The sequence below is a fragment of the Psittacula echo genome, assembly GCF_963264785.1.
Source record: "Psittacula echo genome assembly, chromosome: 8".
NCBI lineage: Eukaryota > Metazoa > Chordata > Aves > Psittaciformes > Psittacidae > Psittacula > Psittacula echo.
This window is the reverse complement of record NC_137744.1, coordinates 20,907,496-20,927,816: the sequence shown is the minus strand read 5'-3', so window position 1 is coordinate 20,927,816 and position 20,321 is coordinate 20,907,496.

Here is a 20,321-nt window from a genome sequence, read left to right as displayed (position 1 = left end):
AAATATCTTTAACTATTCACCAGAAACTGTCTCCAGCTGTTGTTAGAAGAGCATTTTAGCTTTTTTGCCTTCTTTTCTAAGCAAGGACAGCTGACACAATCACACTGTGAAGTGCAAATTGGCAGTTTAAGCACCCATCACACTGCTGGATGTCAGTCATACTTGATAACTATTGAGCTGACTGACCAATTATAACCACTATGACAAAAGCACAGCAGCTTCACAGACCATTAAATTCCTGATTGGGGGGGGGTGTAAGGGACAGAGAATTAGAAGGGTGATAGGGATATAATATCAAAATTAGTGTGCCTTGCCACAGTAAAGCTTCCATGTCACCCGAATCGGTCTTTCTTCAATCAATGAGTACTTAGCTGGAATTATTTATGGTGCTTGTTTTCTATCATTCAGCTAGAACAACAGAAGAGTTTGAGAATGCTGTGTAAGAAGGGGCAACTGGAGGTGGGAGGAAGTACATGAGCCTGTTAACACTTCAGGAGAGCTCAGGAAATAAAGAATATGGTGCTGAAGTGTAAGAGACTAACAGGAAAACTACAGGAGGCCCAAGTCCATTAGTTCTCCTTAGGCACAAATCAATTTTGTCATCATCTGCCCACCAAGCACTCTAAGATGTCTGACAGCTAGTTTCTTCTCAAAGAGAAAATCCTCTACAGAACCACATTCAAAGCAGTGGTTTCAAAACTAAATCATCCAATCAAAATATGCTGATAAAAGATAAAGACATATGCCATCATTATCTGTCACATGCCTACCTCATTGTTTCAGTATTTACCACCTATCACTCCATACCATGCTCTTCTAATCATAGAATAGATGATGATGAATCATCATCAGCCTCAGAGAATGACCAAGTTCCATGGGCAGCAAAACAATTTTTCCCCTTGAGAATTAATGTAATAAAGAGGGAATATGTTCAAGGACTTCTGAAATATATAGACAGTATATACAGTAAGAAGGACAGAAGGCAGGAGCAGATTCATCAAGCTCAGTAGTCAGAGTAGATGCGGGTATTTTAGAGGCTGAAAGCCACTCACCTACAAGACTCAATTCCTGATCATCTCTCCTTTTTCCTCCACCTTGTTTATCGTCAATGAATTTGCATTCATCTGAGGAAAGCAATGTTGATGACAATGAAAATGTAACTATTGAGGAAGACACAGCAAAAACACTCATGCTAATGGATTAGCATCTCATTGATCAAGCGGCCTGGATATTTCAGAACAAAGATTCATTCCAAAAGAGCCAGTGTCTGCCTTGGACCTCTGGGGATGTCATTCACAGGATGCTGTGGATGAGCAAATCGATACTGAGGTTTTGTAAGGAATAGTCTCTGGAAGTTGGAGCCCTAAGAAAGCACTGATATGATGAGTGATGAAAGGATGATCAGATAATAGGGAAGCTGGAGAAGGTGGAACAAGACTGAACATGATAATGCTGACGCTGCTGGACAGAAGAGACACTGGCCAATGACCAGGCAGACAAATGGTACCTCTGCACATGTTTACCCTCAACTTTTCCCTCTGCTCACTAGCAGCCATGCTGCCGCACCGTGTGAAGGATACCAGACAGCCCTCCCAATAATGCTTTACCCCAGGAAAAACAAAACACAAAACCCCAAAAGCTCCCCCTACACACACACAGAGCAGATGGAGAGGTGTGAACAGACCTCTCAGCATGTGCTTGGGCCTCTACACCAATCTATTTCTCAATATCCTTGTATGTGGGACTTCCTTTATACAACACCTTCGTAGAATTTCTCAGATACTCCACAACTTGCATTTAGGTTGCAGTGACAATATGCCCCACAGTGACTTCATTTCCATGTTGGATTAAGAAGGAGCAAAGTGGGGCAAATTTCTTTGTCAGGAATTCAGGTCAAGTTCAGTTCTACCAAGAGCGCTCAGTACTCGTGTGTGAAATATTTACATGTGGATGAGGCATATTTTGACACGCAGAGAACCAGACACAGGCAAATATCTATGATCTGCCATCTTAAGTGGAGGAATAATAATTCCATTTCCTTTTGGACTACAGTCTGTTTGACAGCTCAAGTCTAGAATCCACAACACTGACACTAAGTCAAACTGTCACTGACATTTCTCTGTCTGAGAAATCCTGAATCTCACAGGTAAACTGTGAAGTCTGAGAAGCGGGGAGTGAAAGTGTGAGGCTCATAACTGCGACAGTAGACAAACTCTTAAGAATCACTTTGTATGACCTCTGCTTTTTCATGACTGGGGGCAGGATAAAACTGGAAAATAGGAAGGAATAAAAAAACCCACAGGACTTCTTGCAGACGGAAGAAACATATGCTCTACTAGTAAAACAAAAATTACTCATATGTGGTAGACTAGATGAGCCAGACATTATTTAAAGTGAAATATACCCTTTACATCTAGATAAAGAATGCAAGAAATACATTTATGTTGTCATTTTTATACACTGTTGATCAGGAGAAAAGGAAAATACAAGTCTGAATTTCTCAGCTGATTTTTCTTCTGTACTTTTAGAGAAGGAGAATGTATGGTGGTTTTCTTACAGGCAAAAGAAGAACCAAGACCTACCGAGCTCTATAATTACAATTTATTGATTTGACGTGTTTGTATCCTGGCAGTATATTTAATGCTGTTAACATTTACACAGACAGATAGATCTCATTAAGATGACACTCACATTCTGAATATTCCCTTTCCCCAAAAAGAAAGAAAAAAAGCTCTTCTCTAATACAGGAAAATTTTAGCACTTCAAAGGATCTAACAAATGTGACTCATGAACACCACAAGCCTAGAAGATAAATCACATGCCCTCTCAGAGCAAAAGTAAAGCTGAAGTTCCTCAGACAAAACAGAAGCACAAAAGCACATCTTATCTGTAGTGACTCTTTATCACCTCATTAATACAAAGTCTTCCAGACACAAAATAGCTTCCACTAAAAGGAGAAGGGCTCAAGATATTTACTGGAAACATTAAGGACCAGCACTCCAGGAGATATCTTTTGTCAAGTCAATTAATCCACTAAGAAAACAAGTAAAACTTTCAGGAGAACACCGCAAATCACTAACTGGATTAAAAAGTCTTTATTTTAAGCTATTTATAAGCACAAATTTGTGCATTATAGAAAACCAGAGAATATGCCCAAAGGCATTAGATAATATGTCATGAAACACACCTACGTTTTGTACTGGTTTAGGAACTTTCACCTGAGAATATCCAGAAGATGTTCACAAAGGAATAAAAGGGTTTATTAACCTTTTAGAAAATACAGATAAATTAGGCATAAAACCACAAGGAAAAAAATAAATCTAAGTCCTGCAACAGGATGGTAAAAGAATTAGGAACAGATTTGTACCCTGAGTTTTTGATTAGCTATGCTTAAAATTGAGTATTTTTCCTAACAGCATTGAATAAGATTCTGAAGCAGGTACACCTGGTTTAAATAATCAGGGAAGTCTGATGGGAATATAATACCTCCAAACACTGTATTGTCTAGATTTGAATTCATAATCTCTTACTCCAAAAGGACGAGAGGCAACATGCAGAAATTAAGACACAGGAAATTCCAGATGAACACAAGAAAATATTAAATACTTCTGTTTTCTGTGTACAAGTGGTCAAATACTGGAGCAGGTTTCCCAGAGAGAGATTCAAAACCCAACTGGGCACAGTCAAAGGCAACGCACTCTCTGACACTGCCTGAGCAAGGCGGTTGGACTTGATGATCTTAGGAGGTTGTTTCCAACCTTTGTATCTCTGTGAAAGTTGTGATGAAGCAGACATCAGTCATCTGTTTACCATCTCTGATATTTTTGGGCCTTAGCCAATATATGGTGTACATAATATGATGAATTTAATATCATGAATATAACCTGACTGCAGTTTTCCCAAATTCCCAAGTGCCGGAACTTTCCAGAGTTGAATTCACTTAAAAAGTAAACCAAGCAAAACCTCACCCCCATCCCAAACTGCACAAAGTTGTTCCAAGTACTTAATATTCTTCAATAACCTGTGCTCCTCAGCCTTCTGAAATCTACCCTGGATCTCTGCACTGTACCCCAAAGCTGCAGAGAAATTTAGGGCCAATTTTGTAATCCTGTTTTGTGAAGAACACACTTTGCATTTGCATAATCTTGTCCAAGCAATCTGCTACTTCATACTAAAGATTCTGTATGCAGTGTTTGTACCTGAGTTAGCTTTCCACAATCACCCAACCTTGAATTTTAAAGCCAGTTTAGTCATGTAAGCAGTCTGACAATACACATTTTACAGGGGAGAGCTGTCAGGCATGGAGGAGCTGAGTAACAAGCTAAATCAGCAGTACAAATAGGAGCAGTAGAACTACCTTCTCCAACAGTTAAAATAATTGCATGATGGATGAGGAATACAGAGGCATATTTTCCTTTAGAAGCCATGGAAGGTATCAGAAAAGAAAACCAAATTTCTGTACTGATCAACAGAACTACCCCAATTTCGGGATCCTCACACAGCTATTCCCCTGTCCTTCAGCATAATCTAAAGACCATCTGCAAAGTAGAGGAGAAAATGTATAGAAAAATTCCAGGCTCATTAAATTCCTGGCCAGAATGGACAGAAATACCTGTGGTGAGTAACACTGGAGGAAGACCTTGAACTGGTGACCCCACATGAGCAGACATATACTTCACCAATTCCCAGAGTTAGAATTTACAATGTGACTCAACCCGCTATTTCCGCAGAAGCAACCAAGAACTTTAACTTACAAATACATCTATCTTAATACTTACAAGGTATCTCCCAGTTTGACATGTCTATATATATATATATATTCAAACACATTGAACAAAATATCAAACTATGCTTGTAAGATCAGCATCTAAGTGACTAAACTCAGTATTTAATTTAAATTAACTTCAAGGAGCTAAGGTCACAAAGGTTAGCAAAAGTCTCTTAGCATTTTCCAGAGCTAGAGCATTGTATGTAGAGATTCTGCTGGGCTGCCAAGCTGTAGAGCCAATTTGGATTATTAGTTGTTAATAAAGAGTGACGTTTTGTGTTCAGGAAGCATATGACAGGAGCTGCCATGCACCTTGTCACGCTGCAGAGACTACAACTGCTGATAGTGCTGGGTAAAGTGGTTTTGAAACTGTTTCCAGGTGCACACATACACACACCAGGTCTTTATAATAAGAACTCTGTGTTAGTGGTATCAAAATTTTAAGATTTGGACATTTTATTCATTGAAGGAAAGGTTAAAATAGAAACTGCTCAAGATGCTATGCCCTTCACTTTACTTGCAAATACTACACCAATGTCTTTTCTAGCTCCTGTGGAAACAAGCTGTGTATCTTGAAATGACATTTGGTACTAGACAGAAACACACACATTGGATAGAATATAGATATGATTATATACAAGTAATATTTGCAACTATTTTGGTTTATAACTAGCTCTATACAAATGACAAGTCCAGCTCTCTGAAACATGGCACCATACAGAAAAAAACCCCACACAATAGCTCAGAAAGTACAGACTTCCTATTTCAGCCTCTTATTTTTGTTGTAAGCTCAACACAATTGAGAACCTTCTGTATTAAAACACAAAAATCTGATTCCAAGTCATTTGCAATCCAAGCTAACTTGAGCACTGCACAGGATGGTGCTGAGTTTCAAGCCAGAGCATTCACCCAGTGTCTCATACGGATTTATTTTTTCACAGGCTGCTCATGTAATATTTCAGTAGAATTATCCTGAGAACACAAATGTTCTGAAAAAATGTCTGAGAAGCTGTGATTCACATCCTTTATGTTATGGAGCCTGTCTACAGCTGGGTGCTTAAGAATAACCAGCCCCATATGACCAGTGACTTACTCTTTAAAATTTACCTGAAATTCCACATGGAAGTCAGACTTAGGGAAAGCTTATGTGTCCTATAGGCAACTAACAGTAAGTCTACATCAAGCACCTTTGCCAAGACCAGATGAAATCTAGGCAGTTCATTTATCTGGACTACAAAACCTTTAGTTTATTAGAAGCATACTGGATTCTCCCCTATGTGACCTATTTTATGAGTTTCCATCAGTACTGAGGAAGCCTCTAAATTAAGTAGTAACCTTAATGCTGCCTTTTATTAGCATGCTAGACTTATTCCTACACAATTTTTTTCTTTATTTTTAATATACGGTTTAGTATATGTTGCTATAAAAAGCTTTTAAAGAATCCAATGAATCTTTTACAACAGACTATGCAACCTCAAACAGCACATATTAAAACCTGATTGTTATAAGTGCAAAATGAATTAACACGGTAGAGTTCTGTGTACTACATTAAGTTAAAGAATATTTGACAGATGTGTATTTATAGCAGAATTACACAGACATATAAATTCGTTGCACAATAAAACGTCTACACATTCAGTACACTGCTATTCTATTCCATTTATGTAATGATTTGTAGTTTCTAAAAGTTGTTAGGCATTCTAAAAGCCAAAGTATGAATGGGATTACAATCTAACCTAAAATTTACTGCTTTCAGTAAAGTAGCAGAGCACTCAGGCTTTGAAATCATGTACTGCAAAGGCTGTTTATTCCGCACATAAAGTCTTTCAGGATATTGTACGGAAGAAGATATAAGGGCTGCAGCAGAACAGACTGCTAAAGAGCTCCAATATTAATTTATTATCTTCCAAAGTTGTGTTCAGAGAGCATACAGAATGGAATGAAATAAAATAAATGAAGGATTGGTTTTTAACCAATAACTAGTTGGCCATTCTGCAGTTTAGAGTTTGAGTATTTTAAGGCTGCGAGTTATGTGAATGGAAGATGAATGTGAACAAATGGATTTATAAAGTAGATTTTTTAATCCATATCATTAAGGCTATTTCTTTTCTCTACACTTACAAACATGAAAGATGGTAAAAGCAAGAAGAAGAGCTGTAAGGAGAAGATATTGGAACAAGAAAAGGGAACAGGAAAAGCAGCTCTGTAAAAGATTATTTCCCCTCCATTAAACCTTCTGAAATACTATGGATTTCCTTCCCTTCCTAAATTTAGTGATTATCAAGAAGCCATGTTCTTGCTTCCACCTACTGCTTCTTCTACGCATTTCTTGAATCATGCGCAGAAGGAGAAGAGCACTAATCCTGTATTCACACTGGTGGTGTACCTGCCCCAAATGTCTGAGAATATAGGTCCTGAAAACCAAATGTCCATTCCCAAAACAACTGTGACAGAAGTTCTTTTAAAAGGAGCAGAATTAATTTTTATCTACTGATGTGGATGCATCCATAAAGCTTTGTATTTATGACTTCTAACACTACAAAATAGCAACCCGAACATCCTTTTAATTGTGGAGCACTTGAATTAATATGCATTACACTTAGACATATTTATAATAGTTTCTTCTATCCTGAAAACTCCTATAGCGGATGACCTTACATATGGCACTATTTCTGTGTAGGTGTTCTGTATTTAAAGCTGGAAGGTGAGAGAAGAGGAGGAGGTAGAGGCATGTCCTGTCTCATTTCAACTCCAATTACAAAGAAACCTGATCACATAAGCTTTCACTAACCAGATGCCATTTCTTAGGGATTAAAAAGCAAAAGCTGAGAGGCAAGGGACTTGCTCAAAGAAACAGACCTCTGTATCTAGAGTGACCCCTATCTAGAGTGATAACCTAAAACTCAAGTTCTGTATTTCAGCCAGAAGAAAGTTGTTCTCTCTGAAAATTAATGATGATTAGTTCCAAATGAAGCATAGTCTTCACTGGGTGATTTTCCATACCCTGCAGCCATGAACACTAACGAGACAGCAACTGATATTAAGAATGCTGCTGGCTTCTGTAATGTGGGCATCTGTGTGTCAGGAACTGAACTAACAGGCCAAATCTTATTATGCATTTCACTGAGAAGACCAAAAGAAATCTTTGTGCAGGATGGTTGGAATCCATGATCTGTCCTGTAAACATCTTCAGACCTCTCAGAATCTAAATAATAAAGTTTTATTGCTTTGCAATGGCAACACCTTAATCCTTTAATAAAAAACTGCTTCACAACGTGAATTTTATATTGGAGATGTACTTCCAGTATAATGAAAGGAGTCCATAATATACCTACTATGAAACTGAACCAACAAGCCTGCATATTCAGAGGCAGTGGCTGCATCACTAAGTAATAACCCTTAGTAATCCCTGCCTCCAATGAAGGTTTCATTGGTTTAGTTTGGGGGTGTTTGTTTGGTGCTGCGCATTTTGTTGTTGTTGTTGGGTTGTTCAGGGTTTTTTTACTGATTTTTATTTTTAAAGGGATCATACCTCTTTCAGTAATTCCTATGCAGTTGATACCTTCTGGGCCAAAGGAAACTTGTGGAGCATCTGCTGCTTCTGTGCATACGCTAAAGAAAATGCATGAACAGAAGACTAGAAACTTTGAAGTTGCAGGGATAAAGAGTATCTGGGAGCAGACACAGTAGCTATCCCCAGAACTGAGGCACAAACGTCTTGCATTACATACACTGAGATTCCTGTACTGGTCATGTCAACTACAGGAGTATTTTTGCTAGCATGCGACATTGCTAATTTCAAGATTCACCATGTCAAGCCACTGACAATCTTCTTTTTCTTGCAGGAAACTGGGCCAAGCTACAGTATTAAGAAACAGCCTGTTCAGCCACAGAATATTTCTCTATGTCAAAGCATCCAAGGTAAAAAAGACAAGAAAACTTCTTCCTACTAGAGAGAGATTTGCTCTTTTTTTCAGCAACATAAGACCAACTCTGGATGCTAAAAAGAAACTGACTTCAAGCAGAAGACTGCAAGAGAAGTGCCATCAAAAGCCAGTTTGATGGGAGAGGCTGCTTGTTTCTTACTAACATGCAGCTCCACTCCAGTCAAAAGTAGCACAGATGCTTCGAGCAGTTACATTCATGGCGATGTTTTCTGAAAGTAATAATTACTTGCCAGCACACTGTTCCTTCTTTGAATTATACAGAAGCCCTGAAAATGTTTGTACAGATACAATATGGGAAGTTTTCAACAAGAGAAGCCAGTTTGTACCAAACAAGTGCCATGTGCCGTGATAAGGATTGACTGATTCCTATGGATATGCTGTATAAATTATGAGCACAGTAGTCAGTTAAAAACCCTGTACAAACAAGCATTAATTGCACCAGGAATATCACACCACAATTGACAGATCACATCTCTTCATCGAGTATTTACAAACTACTATAAAAATCAAAGTTTATTATTTACCTCATTCAGAATCATATCAAAGTTGTTATCATGATGTACTAGGGGTAAAGAATTCAAAAGTTCAATATTTGTCACTGACTGCATCAAGAAATCCAAATAATTAAGTGTTTTTCTAACAGCCTTTCTGGCTGATCTGTAGAGAAAACTTGTGTGAAAACTGCCTGCTGAGTTGTCCAGATCATTCTGAAATACATGCCAACTTCTACTGCAACAACTAAAAAAGAGAAATCCAGTGAGCAAGGTTCCCTTAGCAACCAGTAAAATATTATCTACGTCATTCATATTAACATTATTTACAGTACCCTATAACTAAGAGATACCAATTCACAAAGAGCATACACATTCCTCATTACACAACTCGTTAGCTTTGAAAATTCAGTGATGCTTTTAAGTCCTAACATTTCCATTTAGTTCTTCCCTGCAAGAACTATATCCTGCTGTTTTGTGCCAAACTAAATCTCCTTTCTGTTTCCGAGCACAGTTCTGTTTCACAATGACTGTAAACTCAGTTCAAAGGCATGTTTGACATGAATGAATCTTTTTTGATTCTGAACACGCTCTGCATACAGGTGTGGTATCCTCATCACACTGAAAGCAGAGCTAAATTCAGGTGGACATCTGTTTGGAAGATTTCTTTACAAACTAATTTAGTAATGTGAAAGTCCTCCTTGCTCTAAGGTATGGTCCCAAGGGATTTGTGGCATTATCTCTGTTGTGCCTTGCAAATGTGGTCATCCAGTTTGGTAGGAGAGAGATTTCACCCGTATCCTGTAGCCATTATAAGAAGCAGTAACGACTTACCAGTGTTTATAACTGAGGCCACTCAGAAGAGGCTTAAGTTTCCCATTTGTGGTTTTAGACACCTAGTGTACCATCACATCAATATTGAAAACGATTACTTTCATTCCCTGCACAAGTTATTCACAATAGTGAAGTAGACAAACATGTAAGCAAAAATGTATAACACCTAATACTAAAGATGAAATACCACTAAGAAATTACACATTGTTAGTCAGAGATAACAACTGTTTACAGCTGTACATTTAGCCTAGAAAATGTTGGAAAGTTTTGAGTTCAGAGGAAAAAACATACAATCAAATATCACTTCAAAAAACCAATTCCCTTCCCTTAACCAGAATATTAGATCAAGTAATGCTTCCATCATTTCAAACGCCCCGTTCTCAAGGTACCAGAGCCATGACTTACAGCACAGAGATATTTCTGCTTGACTTCTGGTTATTTCAGCAATGGACATGTAGGAAAGCATGGGAAGGAAGGAAGAACTGAAGAAACCTTTTACTAATTTCCAAAACTGAAAGATGTGCTGATTTCTGGGTGTAAGTTCAAGGTCTGAAATAATGTTCTAAATTTTCCAAACACTTTCACCTATCACTTTCCATTGTCATAATGGGAACAAACACATAATGTTTAAATGAAATGTAAAATTACAACTTAAGCAACATAAGCCTACAGTGATTTCATATATTATTACAAACTGCATGCACATCACAAATATCAGCATACTGACTCCATTAGTTAACAACAGAACATTGCTAACATAAGGGTTATAAACACTGAACTTCAAAAGAGTGGAAAAACATTATGCTAATCATGTGTTCTTATGGAACAATTAAAATTAGAATCAGGATGACACTAAGATCTAAAATCCATACATAGAGAACAATTAACCAAAGCCTGAATTAATATACTGTGAATTGTCTTACCAAGGGTCATTTCAGATGCATATATGGTTTTATAAATAGGATGAAGAACAGAGGAAATGTAAAAAGGAGCATAGCTCTTCAAGCATTTTTTTCATGAGAAGTGCATTTTCTTAATGATTAGAATTTTATTTATAACCAATACAAGACGCCCGTGTGATTACATCTGCTGCTTAGCTGTTCTTCACTATTGATGATAAAAATTGTTCTCCTTCATGCACTTGGAAAATACGAGTTTAAAGAGAGAGGAGGAGACTAAAGTGTTCAGCAGCAGATACGTAGGCGTTTGCTGAAACTCGGCCAAGACATACGACTTTTCTGATCAAAGAGGATAAAACTGAGTTTGGGGGGAAAGAATTGTTGTTAATGAGACTAACAAAGAGCGACACCTACTAGGAAGAATCAATAGCCCAGGGCACTAGCTTGTCAGACCCAGAACGACTAGAGTGAAAATCAGCTCTCCTTTGCTAAGGCTGTATTCTGATTGCATGTGAAGAACGTTCATTGCTCTCCAGATCAGCTTCAGGGAACCAAGTCATTTTATTATCATAAAAAGCAAATGGGAAACCAACTTTCCTCTACTTCATGTATCAGCTAGATGCCCATTCCAATTACAACATACTACACTAAAGAAACAACACAGCTTTTCTAGCAGAAAACTCTAGATCAAAAATGTCTAGTGAGACTTGCCTCACTGGCAAAGCAAGAGCACATTTCTTAGGAGAGGCATCATTAAGACTAACTAATTCACCTCACTGGAGGTGAACAAAAACAGGTCAGGTTTCTTTACGCATTCTCTCAAAAATGATATTCATTATTTTCGCCTTTAAATCTATTTAAAAGAAAGAGCCAAAATAATCTTCACATTCAGAATAACTTCTTTTTCTTCAAACGGGCAAATGACATAGGAAGGTAAATCACATACTTTTAACAGCTCTTTAAAACAACTTGGCTTCTCAAAAATAGACTGACTTGTTCTCGGTAGTTATAACCAGTTTATTTCAAAAGGCACTGAAAAGTAAATGGTTAAGCACTACTTAAAACCCCACAAACCAACAAACCCCCAGGAAACAACAAGAACAAACATTGCTCAATGTCTCTGCATCTGTTTGTCACTAAATGGCGTTATAAAATAGAGTCCAGGCTTCTCTGATTTTATGAAATCTGGCTTAATATTTTTCTAACAGCCCTAGGTTACCTATATGCTTTTACGCATAGTCTTTTTTTACAACAGCCTTTCTTTCTCCAATGTAAATGGTGATTTCACACCTGACATAGTGCATTTAAAATAATGCAGTAAAAGAACTAGAAGTGAGTCTGTCCAGATCCTGTTCCCATTTGGTTCCCTTCACTGGTACTTGACACATCCTAACACATCTAGTTGTGGATTTTCTGGTGTTTGTTAGTATGTTTTTGGGTTTGACACATTTGTTAAACACATCCCTCTCATCAACATATAGATCAGAGACTATCTCATGACCCCTAAATTCCTACAAATCCTAATGCCACAAGACGCGTTTCAAGGTGCACTTCAGTACAATTCTAAGGAGGTGACAAAAAAGGCAAAGAGAGATAGAAAAGGTGTGAACTTCATGTTTTTACTACTAATCCTAAATTAAATAGTGTTGCAAACCTGCCCCAATGTCCTTCTCTCTGCTTTAATAAATTTAAATTCAAAACAAAAAAGAACCACATTGGTTGAACTTGAAGGGTTATACAGAGGAAATTTCAATATCCCTTCCCCCTACGTAGGACAAATAAATGAATAAATAAATTTAAAGATCAAATACTCCAACTTATAAACTTAGTATCTTTGGGGGAGAGTAAAGTTATTTTTAGTTACTTTGGGGAGCAAAAGATTGATTTGTTTTTTCTAGGCAACCTCTGTATTCTTAAAGCTTAGCACAGGCAGATTAGCAGCAGTGCAAATAGTTGTCTCTATCAAACAAACCTCGTGTTGTGTTTCTACTTAGACTTTTTGCCTAGACCAACCTTGTACGTTTAGGGATTCACTTACACTTGCACTACATGGATACACCGGTAGCTCTTTCAGCTTCTGTGTTTAGCGTTGTCCTTCAAATACAAGTTAAGGGGCAGATTTACAATCTGAAAAACAAGGTGCTTGAACACTAACAGCTTTGGTGGAGCAGACCCAGAAGGCTTGCAATAACTCTGCACATGCTTTCATACAGTTATTGGATATCCTTTCTTGAGAAGAATGCTTGACAAGGGACATAGCATGTGTTTCCACTCCCTTCAGCAATTTGATATAAGGTTTGCTAGAAACCCCAGCAAAGGCAATATGAGTCTATTTATCAGCTGTGCAGTGTTCTTATTTTCAGCAAGCAGCTAGGTGATCCTTTACATAGTATGACCACTCCATGACATTCCCAGGCATCTTTTAATAGACAATAGTAACATTACACATGAATCAAAAGTTAACAGAATATAATCATATTGACATAAAGGTGCAGAATTCACCAACAACAGGAATAAGAAAAATGACATATAAACAGAAAGTCCACTTTCTACACGCTTAGTTCCAAACTGGCTTCAACGGAAGGTTAGTCACAAAATCACTTAGGTCACAAAAATGACATAAGCAAATACAAACCACCCATGGCTAAATATCCCAAAGTATACATTAACCTGAAGAATTCACAACAAGTCTAAATGAAAACCTAATGCTTCACAGCTTAAGTGACCTCTAAATATTGAATCTACACCAGAGAAAGAGAGCACATGCTGCATTATAACTCGGTAAGTATATGTCTTTTAACTCCTATATATGTCTAGTACCAAAGTAACAGCAGATCACAGTACAGGCATATAACAATACTTAAAATGATGCACACCACATGCACATAGTCCTTTCCTGTGGACTTTCAATATTTTTACATCCCCTGAGGCAGAGATTCATGAGTGTGATTCTGTATAAACAACCACTACCAAAACCATGGGGAAATCACCAAATCATCAAACAAAATTTAGAATGGAGAAACCACAGAGAGAAACCAAGCTACATTCCCAGACTCGTACAAGGAGCCATGTATTATTGTCTGCCATGTACCAAGTGAATTATACTTCTTGAATCTAACCAAGCTTGATACATGTCGCCCTGACCCTTCTGATTCATTTACACTATGCTCCTTAGCAGTATGAACAACCTGAACCCACCATGTCTTTGGTTTGCTTTATTTGCCTATACCAACATGTAATCAATATTTCTTGAAGTCCAGATGACTTAGATAACTTTGAGGAAAACAGACTTACAAAACAGAACAAAGCCCCCAAAAATAATCACCATGACACAGCCTTATTTTTAAACATTAACTTCTAATAAGTGTATGCATTATGGTAAACATTCATCTTGTTCTCTGAAAGCTATTTTTAGGAAACACATTTGCATTCAGGCTGAAATTCTGTAGAACCTGAACATGCTGCAATTGAGAAAATTAATTAAAGCAAAAAAAAAATGGAGCCTCAGAAATACTGCCTCAGCCCCTGTAATGACAGCAAAATGGTTGAAAGATTTTGCAAGCTGTATCTGATCCAGTTTGAATTTATTGGCAGAATCTTACAGGCAAGAGACTAAGCCACTTCCGAATACAGAATTAAACGGTTGGGTTTATTTAATATCCACATAATACTACTTTGAAAAGAAATCCTTTATTCTATTGCCGCTAGAACAAGAGAAATGCAGAGTTTCCTCTACTGCCTGTCAAGTGAAGCCCTTTTTTCTTTTTTCTTTATGTACATGTGCTGTGTGAAATCCAGCCATTTCGTTTCACAGACTGTCTCTGGCATTAGCCACAGTGTAATGTGGAACTACTGAAGTTCATCTGATTTCACACCTAACCCATGCAGCCTCAGAAATTGCACATTCCTTCAATGAAAAGAAACATAAATTGCCAAAGTTTTTCTGGGGAAAAATTTCATATTCCTTGAGTTTTCTGATCAAGACAAGCTTGCCAATGAACACAACATGTGCTTACGCTTTGTCATACGATGTCTACATGGAACCACGAGATTTCCGGGTCAAGGTTTTTTGCTGGTGTTTTGGGTTGTTTCTTCCTCCCTCAGAAAACACTGTATAATGATGACATTTAAAAAAATCACACTTCATGCACAACTTCTGTCTCAATATTGTGGAAAATTAATGCAAGACTTTCATAACTGGAATAAAATTTTTCCATCCTTCAACTATGTGAACATTTCTGTCCACGTTAATGTCTTCCACCAAATGTAAAGCAACATATTTGGAGGAGATTATGCAGGGATAGTTACAAAAGAACAATGGCTTTTAATGTTCTCACAGCTTCATCTAGATCACCACTGCACTCTGGATTTCATGATCCCAGCCTCATGTCCCTACCATCCTGCTGCCACAAATCCTAAGCTGGTTTTGACCACTTTCCAGTCATCTTCAGCTCTAATGATGCATTTATTGCCCCTCCTGTTGAAGTCCTCTGGCTACATACCTTATCCTAAAAGGCAGATCCCAGCAGTGGTTCAATCTTTGTGCTAGGTGCTGCAGAGCATGCAGCAAAAGAAGCACAGAAAGCGTCATCCCACCTAGCAAGTAAATAGCTCATTCTTGCTCAGCTGTTTATGGAGCCTGACTACATACAGCCTTTTACCTTCAAGCATGGGCTTAACAAAGAAACAGCCCTCAAATAATTCTCATTTATTTCAGGGTAAATGTTCTGCATAGTCTGGGATCATAAAACCAGAATAGTGATTGGAAAAAAGAGAGGTTATGGCAGAAAGCTGGAATAAACAACTGTACACGGCTCATCTTTTGTTCATTAAGGACTATCCTACAGTGCGCTTCTAGAAACACAACAGCAGTGGTGTAATGAATTCTACCACAGTAATTTCAGCTGCTGAAGGATCTTCAGAAAGTAGCTTGGGGCAGGGGAGGTGAAGCCCCAAAAGACACTCACCAGTCATCACGTTAGGGATAACAGGTAAGAATCTAGGGACATCAGAACGTATTAATTTCATCAGACCAAATCTTTATCCCCCCAAAATTACCTCTAGGGTAACTTGTTTAAAGGATATTCCCTGCATATACCTTTAATTACAAGTCAGCATACATTTTATCCTTTAGCCATAATTTACATTCCTTTTATCACCTCTGTTTTGAAACAATGTGCTTTCCCACTTTCATCTGGAATCCACACCACTATGTACCCAGCACTGCCATACCATTTTTCTGCAACTCCCTTTTCCCCTTAGCAGTCAATCAACACTCGCAAACATACAAGAGAGATGCAGCTTGAAGTACAGCTTAGCTATTGCCATTTCAGATGCGAAAAGACAGAATTTTCAGGAAGGAAGGCTAATACACTGAGGGGGGAGGAGATGTGCCCATTCTCTTACATCTCCTTTTTAAGATGCACATCTTATTTTCCTCATTTGTTTCAGCCGTCATTTCTGCCTGCAAGGGAGAACAGCTTCACTTTATCACCCACTGATACTTGGTACTATTTTGACTGGCAGCCTGTTCAGAGACAAAATGAGAGGAACAAGCACCCCAACATTAATGTCACAGAACACATCATTACGTTCCTGCCCTATCCCGGAGCACAATAAACTCCCAGCATCCAGGAATTACGCATGCAGGCAGCGGTTAACCAGCAGACACTCATCCTTCTATAACAAAAAAGTAACAGAAAATCTTTGTCATGAGAAGCTGATTCTTTATCTATATCAATATTTTTTCTTATAAATCACAGAAAGAGAGCTACTTCACAGGAATAGAAAATAACCTTGTGGATAAACAGCCAATGTCACTGAGACTTGCAGCTCTGCATTTCATGCAAATAAATTTCAGGTTTTCTCAATTTGGAGCCAACTATTTAAATTGATATTGAAGCACATTGATGAATTTACTGCCTGAAGTTATTAGGAGCACATACACTAATAATAAAAACAATGAATATGTCACCTAGGGCATGAGTGTATGATAATTTCCATATCTTTTTTAGACAAAACTCTCCCTGGACTAAGTAATTGGTCGTTGTTCATGCATGTTTTAATAGCCTTCAAAAGAAAGGCTTCCCAACAAATGCTAGCTAGTAGGAAAGACTACTTGAACTGCCTTTATTCTTATGGCAGATCTCCCTAGTTGGCCAATTAATTACAAGGTATGAAAGTCTTCTTAAAGTCACTTGAAAAAAGGAAAAACACAACACATAAGCCAAGACAGACAGTTATGGGGTTTTGTTCCTGTCTTGAACTGATTCTGCTAATGTACACAGAACTGCTAGAAATGTTATATCTAATATTTCCAGTACAAGCCTGTAAAGTCATCAACATTAGCAAATAAGGTTACATTTCTACACACTAATTTTCCCTCATTCAACTAACACAGATCACTTAATTAAAAGTGACAGCACGAAAGGTGCCTACTTGTAACTATGTGAAAAGTATACTGCTTTGTGTGTACTGTACTCGGAGAAACCAAAATTACCTGGGGAAGTCACAAACCAGCATGACAAACAAAATGTCATTGTAAGGAACTGAATTCACAGCTTTTCATGCTGGCATTTTTTTGCACAGAGATGTAACAAAAATAACGGCAACAAATGAGCTTCAACAAGAACCTTTATAATTGACAAGTTAGACGTGCACATTCAGAAAAGCAAGATGGCATTCCAGCTACCTGATTTATAGGACTAAACATTTAATGAATCCTTTATTCTCTCTGGGTGTAGCAAAAGCTCCTCCTAACAGGATGAAAGCTTCTGGAACACTGAAATGGAATTTGTATCAATTTCTTCAGATACAAACATGTTGTAAACCCACTAGCTGTCTGCCAGGAAGGTTCAGGCATCACAGCAGGACAAGGCATCATAAGAAAGATCCTCTGTTTATTCAGAGCAGCAGTGAAATCTAATTCTTGACTTACTTCTATCACTCTGACCATCCCACAGCTTCTCAACACAGCTGCAGCTACCAGGGTCATGATGAAGAACAAAGCATCAGAAACAGTGCTCAACAATCCAACAGCCATTAGAGGCTTACATTTGGTTTGGATTAGCTAAAAATTTAATGCATATGGAAAACTAAAGTTTGGACCTTTAGAACTGTAATGAAATGCTGGAAGCTACACTTCCAGATGCAACCTCAACCATCAAAGAGGCGATAATATGACGTTTAACTTTGTTCTACTTGTGAATACTATTTCTTTTTGTCTATGCATGCTCTTCATAGAGCTTTCTAGCCTTCTTCAAGGAGAGGAGGCTACTTCTGCAAAAAGAAAAGTAGCAGAGCCTAAGGGTATTAAAAAGGTATCACCAGGTTAATACAAACAAAAGGATTACAAAGTAGTAAATTTAAGACAGAGAAATTCATCCGTGGAACCTCATTTGAATTGTCATTATTATTGTCAGCACTAACAATTGATAAAGGACTGTTTTAAGATGACACTGATGGCAGAAGGGAAGAGAAAGCAGATTGTACAGAGCTTCTGTGGATGTGCATGGTATAGCATACTGCTTGATCTAGTGCAGCAACCGGAGAAGTCACCTAGCTGGAATTCATAGTATATGCATATGAAGCAAAGGCTCCTGATTGAATGTTCTGTCCTAACCTACTGCTTCTCACTCAAGTGTCTGTAAAAAAACCCGATACCCAGAGATTAAGTTAAGAAGCTATTTCCAGAAGCTCAACAAATTAAAACATGAGGAATGGCCCAACAGGAGCTGCGAATAACAGGGAATTAATTGTCTGATTTAATATGGCAGTGAATCAAGTTCACTGAAGTAGGCAACTTTCAAAGCATGACTGTCCTCTTCCTTAATTGTCATTTTTTTCTGTGCCATCTTTGTGCTAAAATTCTCAAGTACCTTGTTTGTTTTCTGGTAAAAAAGGTGTGGCTGCATTTATTCTACTTCCCAAGCCTGTTTTATCAATCTGTTTTGTGCCCAGATCTCTAGCAGCATCTTTCCTCCTGCTTGGTAAAGAAGCCAGAGGGATGAATGGAGGAGAGTGTTAGTTTGTTATGCTGCTGCTTCTTTCTCTCATTTTTATTTCTTCAGTAACAACAAAGCAGCACTCGGGAAAATTATTAAAGAAAACATCCCAGAAATAAATTAGAGTCTAAATGAGGCTGACATTGTCAGTAAGCTTAAACAAATTACAGCAGTTATTCTTAGAAAAACAGCCCTCTCCAGCAGACAACACATCAGTACAATGAAGAATATACATAGCACGCTGCTGAAGCCTGTTTCCTTGGCAATATACACCAAAATAATGCATCAGGAATGTTACCGTTATTATGAAGTTTTTTATCAACACCTAGAAATCAATAATCTGTGGCCACTCAAGCTTGCTGTAATGCAAGTCATACAATATTTCAGAGATAGAAAAAGAAATCCACAGTAAGCATTTCAGTAGTATAATTATTTTGGGAGGAGAAAAGGATAGAAGGGAGAGCTGCAATAGTTTGCAACTGTAAATCACAAAGTGATGCACGGTTTGCTAATAAAGGCCCAAAATATTATCCTTGGTGCCCAAGAAACTATGCTGGCCTACAAATATATAGCGTAACAAGAGAGATTAGGTCCTTTCTGTATGCAGCTATCAGTGCTGCGGGTCTTTTCCTCCTTGATGTTTGAAGCAGCTGTATCGTATCAAACAGGATTAATTTAGATCTGAACAGTACATTCTTGATTTCCGCTCCAGCAGCATTCAGACCTATTCAGAACTATTGCCTAATGCATAGCTGCTCACTGCAAACCATTAAACTCGCTCCATTTGTGCTAAGAGTTGCAACTGGACTTGTTACCCTAGGAGTACAATGCTTATATGTCAGACTAATGTATACTTCTTTCCAATACAACTTGTATGTCATTAAAGCAACTCTCCTTTCACTGCAATTCTGCTATTTTTTTATACTTCTCCTGTTAGCGAGCAAAGCCGATGTTATTCACCTACCTGACATACCTTAACAGCAGAATAATTTTCCCTGTTTGTAGAAACACTGAATACCCAGTGTTCAAACATGTATAGGTATAGCTGGTAATACAGCAATGTAAAATCATAGAATCATAGAATAAGGTAGGATATTAAAAATGTTCTCATACAGAAAGGATGAGGTCTCAATTCCATGTTTTGAAACACAGAGGGCACACATGATAGATGTATTATTACAAAGGAATGGTGCATTCCACATGATGGTCTAGCTTCCTTGCGACATTGGACGCCTTTTTATTCTCTACCAAGGAACAAAGTCCTCCTCATCTGTTTCTGTTATTATTTGAACTTGAGAGGAACTGTTAACTCCATCAGTGTCTCTAGGAAAAGGTAAATCTAGAAGAGTGAAAAAAAAGAATCACTGATCAGCTCTTAA